The following is a 5,910-nucleotide window of genomic DNA, read 5'->3' as shown; positions in this document are numbered from 1 at the left end:
GACCAGAAGATTATTGACATTTTTTAACAAATGACACGAAACAGCAACTTGTTTCGTTCTTTTTTTCTCTCTCTAAGAGCGGAGCAGCAGAGGGGCTGTGTGGTGTGTGGGGTGTTGTGTGCGCGCGTGCGTGATACGTCAGTGCAGCTACAGATTTATTACTGAGGGACTATTAAAAATGACATGAAACAGCAACTTTGTATAATTATTTTAAAAATATTTCACTGCCACAGAATCATTAAAGTGAGCTAATTCAGTTGTTTTGTTTGATGCGAGGCAGCAGGCGTTTGTCCCATAATAAATATGTCACGGTCCAGTTCAGCTCATTGGAGTTCTGTTGCGGGTTCTGTATGTCTAATATGAACACGTTTATGTGAGCTGGACCTGCCCGCCTTCACCCGTGGTCTTATGAATGACCCGGGGAGGCTTAAAGCCGAACTGGTCTGTGCGGCAATTGCGCGGATTTGATTTATAAAAAATGACGTAATTTAAAACAAACAAGCAGCGCTTAGCCTGGCGGCGGGGGCAGCAAAGCATGGTGGGGTGCCAGGCCTACAAAACACTGGGGTCCATTCTAGGTGCTCAGAAGGTGTTGGTTTATGTTCTTCATGGAAGTAGAACGTCTTCTGTGTATTTTTACAGGAAGTTTACAACTCTGTGCATGTCAGTACTTCTATTCTGAATCAAAACCGGGTGCATGTAGACACTTCTCGTGATCAGATTAATTAAYATTGTTATCATGTAAATGGTACATTTGGATTATGTAATCTGATTACTTTTCAATCCCATCTAAAAACTTTTAAAATGTAAACATAGCTATTGTGTGCTTAATGCCCTGTCTGGTTTTCCTCCATCTCCCTTGAGTTTCATTTTGTGTTTTTGTGGTTGTTGCTGCCACATTAAGCCTTTTGTTTTGCCTTTTTGTTTTATCAACAAATCTTTAATTTTATTTTAGTTCCTTGGTATTTGTCTGCATTCTTGGTACATGGTGGAGGGGCAGTTGCCCATTGGYAGGGTCTCCCAAGGCAGGTGACAGACCAGATAAAGGGTGATTCAGGATACCCATGAGGACAGAGCTTGATGTCCCTTGTCAGGATATGGGTTACCAGGACCCCACCATGGGCTATGGAAAAGGATTGTCAGCAAACACCTACTGACCACACCACTACTCATAGGGCCTAGTCGAGCTTAGCCCAAATGAGTTTTTGTCCATGTGAGCCTACAACCTGCCAAAGGGACCATAGTCAGATGCATGGTGTCATGGGAGTCATAAAAAAAATTCCCCTTGGGGGAACCAGGAAGGGGCACATACTGTAGAAGGGTGGCACAGTAACATTGCTATTTTATCTAAATTCTCTGCAGTCTTATATTGCAATGAACTGTACGCCAAAATTTGAATAATAAAATGTTTTATTTACCCAAATATAACACATGGATGTGTTTCGCATGCTAGAACTTCACAGTTGATTTAAAATCTAGGACATCCAGAACACAAATAGAAGTTTGGATACATCACAGTCTCACTTTACACCAAAAACAGTCTGCCTGTGCTTGTGCTTTCAATGTAACAAATGCATCAAGTACAATCACAAAAGTTTCTGCATAATATTTACAATATATCAAGGATAATGACAGGTGTATACTGTACATCTGTTTTTGTGTGAACAAGGTGATTAATCATGTTTCCAGTTGTAGTGAATTTTTTATCGAACTTTTCAAAATTCACAAAAAATTAAATAAATAAAAATTTGAATCTAGACTGTTTCCATCTAGTTTCCCTCTCAACTGTTTGATGCGAATAAATGAGGCTACACAAAGCGTGATTACGTCAGACGTCGGCGACAAGCTTTGCAGTAGTAAACAGTAAGTGAAACTTGCTAACTAGCAGAGTCTAATCATCTCGGGACAATGGAGCGATTTTTTTGTGAATGCCTTGCTATTGGGCAAGTTGTAATTATTCTATCTATTCAGCTAGTACAGGCTATGTTTAACGCTGCCAGGAGATGTAGGGAAATAAACGCAATATTAAACTACGCAGCAGAAAGGCACGTGCAACTACGCAGGGCTCCATACACATGGGAGATACGATGTATTAAAGTTTTCTGGGAGGTAAAAGTGGATCAACATTTCACAGCTCTCCTATGGTTGCAACATTTTAGAATGTCGAAGACRACTTTTCAGCTGTTGYGCAWCTTGATCGGTCCATACGTCGGAAACAGCTGAACGTCACGTGAGGTAAATATGCGCTACGTCAGAATTTATTTGGCAAATGTGTTTTCATCTCCCATTTTGCGCATTAACTACTTTGCGAATCATCCAAAAACCACCTCAAACGAGCGTAAAAACTTTTTAGCAAATTGAGGATTTTCATTTTCGAATTTTGCTGTTTCCAGCCGACATTTTTTTCCCATTTTTAATGCGACACTTCTAAATACGCATCAAAAATCCTTGATGGAAACATGGGTATAGACAGCTCTGGTGATGCCCAATCAGATTACAGGGTTAGCCAGTGCCAACCACCCATCCACCCCTGTGGCCACACCCCTGGATGTTGAAACAGATACAGAAAAGATCTTATTAAGATCCTGGACAGTTCCCAAAAATCTTAAAAAGCTGAGATATTTCTGGGGTTGGCCAGTTACTACACGTGGTTTATTAAGGACTTTGCCGACCTTGTCAAGCCACTAAACCTCCTCACACGTGGCTACATATGCACATATTCACCGTCTACTAAGAGAATGGGGTCCATCTAATAAGTCCTTTGGTGAAAGATGGAGCACTGGTTGCCAGAATGCCTTTGACACGTAAYTGCAAATCATAAACTGCCCTATATTTTTCACACAAGTTCTGCATGGACTTCTTATCACCTGAGCTAGACAGTACCAACACCAAAAACATCCTTGTGCTCACTGACCACTTTACATAAATTCCTGTGGCCATACCCATTCAGGTGTGTGTATGAAGTAAGGCCCAATTGTTGCCAGGTGTCTCTGGAATTACTTTATGGTCTAGTACAGCATTCCAGAGTGCTTACATTCTGAAAAAGAGACAGAATTTGAATCAAAGTTAATTAAATAAACATGTGAACTGCTCGGAAAGAGACTCAAATGATCCTTTCAGCTGTCCTCACCATTTGCTGTATCTGATACAGTGCAGTTTTCATACCAGGCAGTGATACGCTCACAGCTCACAATGCTGATTCTGTACTTCCTCTGTGGTGCAGAGAATAGCTTCTGGCTAATGAACTTATCTAAGTTTTTGCAGAGATGCTGCTGGGCTTTCTTAGTCATGAAACTGATGTTAAATTACCAAGAGATTTTTTCCTCCAGCTGAACACTAAAGGTTTGGTGAAGAGCAAAAGRAAGATCTGGAATTGACAGTGGAAATGTTCAGATTTTCATTGGTAGAGATGAAAATGGATAGAACTGGAAATGAACAGAGGTATCAAAACTACAAATGCTTTGTTACCTTACTTAAATAGAAATTTTGGTTATCTTTACTTAACTAGAAGAATTATTTTTAATTCTACTCCTTAAATTTTAAAAACACCAAACTAATTTCATTTCATTTCACTTCAGCTTGTTTTATTCTGGCTTGTCACTGTTTTTTTGTTAAAGGGCACCTATTTGGGATTATACTGCTTCCAGAAACAGTCCAAATGATGACTTCTTTCCCCCTTCACTACGCCAGCATCGGAAAGTGGTGACAGGCAAGCTTTGCCCTCCCCAGGTGTGGCACTCTTCACTGGGGTGGCTGCACAGCGAGCGTTGTCAACCAATTAGGCAGGGAGAAATTGCGCTGGAGGACTGGAGACTCCCACACAACAGCGCTCATCAAATGGGAGCCTCCAGGCTGCTGGGTGCGGACCTTGACCACCCCGTTATTTAATCTTCCCCTGCTTCGGGAAGCGGCAAAGGATGCGTGTTGGCCTCCCCAGCTCCAAGGCGTCTGACTTCGGTCAGACGCTCCAGGCCCTACCGAGCCCTGAACTGGTGTGGCCACACTGCACACAGCTCGTCTACTACTGTTGTACCATTGTGCATCTGCTTATACTAGCCATTTTCATGTATCTGAAGTACTAACATAAACACTGTTTGGAGGACAGAGCAAACAAAATGCAAACTAAACGTTGGCAGGTCATTGCCATCAACACTTTATTTGCACAACAGCACGTTCTGAAGAGAGCTCAAAACAGGCAGAATTGAAAAGGTGAAATTTCACTATCTGAGATTCATTTTGTTAATTAAATCAAATGAGGATGCTTTGTATAGCCTACAGATGTATCCTAACTTGTTCAAGGACTCCGTAGTAGGTCCTCTATTGTAGTAGGTAAATGTTCTGTAGGTCTACCTACTGTATAGGGTGCCACCCAAATACAGTTAATTTAACTTTGGTTGAATAAGAAGTTCAAGGAGTGGAGGGGGTGAAAGGCCCTGCAGAGTAGCAGTAAGAGGATAAGGTAAGAGGAGTGCCCACACAACAGGTGGATGCTAGGTTATCTGGAGGGGAGCAGATGACAGGAGCGGATGTGGACGAAGGTGCCGAAGTAGAACAGCAAGAGGACCAGGCAGGAGGAATTGTTAAGTTTGACCCCTATAACAGTGATCAAGGCCTCTGGGGAAATATTATCAACTAACAAGTACATGTTTATTAGGCAAGAATGGGACTGGAATTGTGTCAAAACAAAGGCGTTAACTTCTCCGCATAGGAGCAAATGTATAAGCAGCAAAGGCAATTTTTCTCAAAAACATACTTTAAAAGGAAACTCGGCAATGGAAAACGGGTGAATAGGGAATGGCTGCGTTATTCACCATCAAAAGGTACTGTTTTCTGTTTTGCATGTAAAGTATTTGGTGACAACAAGGAAAAGCCTGCGTTTGTGAATGGTGGATTTTCTGACTGGAAACATGTTTATGGACATTTAGCAGACCATGAAAGCTATGATGTTCACAGGAAAACCRTTATTGCTTGTATGAATCAAGCTGCTGACATTGGGACAGTAGAYTCAAACCAGAAGAAACAGTTTGATGAGGAGTGTGAGTACTGGACAGAGGTTCTACAGAGGGTTGTGGCTGTAGTTAAGCTTTTGGCAGATTGAGGACCTACAAAGGCATGCAAGTCCGCATCAAGCAGGTAAGCTCACTAGCAGAGTGGGTTTCCTGCACAGCATACATTGAACCTGGTAGGAGTTAACAGTGTGAACCACTTCACGTTGGCAGGCAATTAAGGCAGGGCTGCAACTTAATTATAGTCATTGAATAGAGACATTGAAATCTTGTTCCAATACCAGCTGGTCAGCAGATGCTACYGCATCCAAAGCTTTGTGTCACAATTACATTGGGATCCAGCAGTCATTACTCAGTATTACAGATGATGAACACCAGAACTGGACCACAAGAGACGAGGCTAAGGCCCTGAATGAAAAAATGAATAATATAGAAATTGCTTTGTGCAACATGTGGAACACCATTCTTCAACATGTCCAGGGAGTGAGCACTGCTCTAAAACATTGGAAATGGACTTGGACAATGCAGTAGATTTGGTTCAGTCAATGCGTGACTGCTTCTTCTTGGTCTGCCGCCTTATCGTGGTGGAGAGGTTTGAGTGTCCCAATTATGCTAGGAGCTATGTTATCAGGGGCTTCACATCCCCGGTWGGGCCACCCAAGGCAAACAAGTCCTAGGTGAGGGATCAGGCAAAGTGCAGCCCAAAGACCCGTAATGATGAGTGCCAACGTTGAATTGAGAGTTCCCTTGCCTGGACGCGGGTCGATGGGGCCCCAGTCTGGAGCCAGGCCTGGAAGTGGGGCATGCTGGTGAGCACCTGGTGGCTGGGCTTTTACTAGGGGTGCAACGATACAGAAAATTCACGGTTCGGTTCAGTTCAATTCTTTAGTCTCACGGTTCGATA

The sequence above is a fragment of the Austrofundulus limnaeus genome, unplaced genomic scaffold (genome assembly GCF_001266775.1).
Source record: "Austrofundulus limnaeus strain Quisiro unplaced genomic scaffold, Austrofundulus_limnaeus-1.0 Scaffold279, whole genome shotgun sequence".
NCBI lineage: Eukaryota > Metazoa > Chordata > Actinopteri > Cyprinodontiformes > Rivulidae > Austrofundulus > Austrofundulus limnaeus.
The sequence above is the reverse complement of the archived record's forward strand: the minus strand, read 5'-3'. Positions refer to the sequence as shown.